Source organism: Tiliqua scincoides, chromosome 1 (assembly GCF_035046505.1).
Source record: "Tiliqua scincoides isolate rTilSci1 chromosome 1, rTilSci1.hap2, whole genome shotgun sequence".
In the NCBI taxonomy this organism is placed as follows: domain Eukaryota; kingdom Metazoa; phylum Chordata; class Lepidosauria; order Squamata; family Scincidae; genus Tiliqua; species Tiliqua scincoides.
The window spans coordinates 203,832,813-203,833,294 of NC_089821.1; the positions used below are offsets into that span (position 1 = coordinate 203,832,813).

Genomic DNA, 482 nt, shown 5'->3' on the forward strand with positions numbered 1-482 from the left:
TCTTGCAGCAACTGTTACCCTGCACATGCCTGATCTCGTCTGATCTTGGAAGCTAAGCAGGGTCAGGTCTGGTTAGTACTTGGATGGGAGACCACCTGGGAATAACGGGTGCTGTAAGCTTATACCATAGTCTTTCGAGACTGAAGGCTGCCAACCTTGCAGCATCACTGCTTCCATTCCAAAGTCCTCCACAAGCTGCAACCGCATAGCCAATTCAGAGAGAGATGCAATGCTGATGTTTCTTGAGTACTGAAATACACAAAAGGCTGAATAACGTTGTTGTAGCAATTGCTCATTCTACAATACACTAAAAGTAGCCAGCACTAAAAATGTTAGTAGCACTCACCCAAAAATTATCTTCAAAGTCTTGGGTCATTTTCACAATTGTCGCTGATAATGGTTTCTCTATTCAGTTGGGGACTATGCCTTTTTTAAATTAAAGCAATCTTAATTTAAAAGCACTAGTCAAAACTTCCTTATCA

The 482-nt window shown here is 41.5% G+C and overlaps 1 pseudogene; it reads left to right on the plus strand.

Annotated features, from left to right (window-relative positions):
* Nucleotides 1-120, plus strand: LOC136637004 (5S ribosomal RNA; annotated as a pseudogene).
* The last annotated feature ends 362 nt before the right edge of the window (nucleotides 121-482 follow it).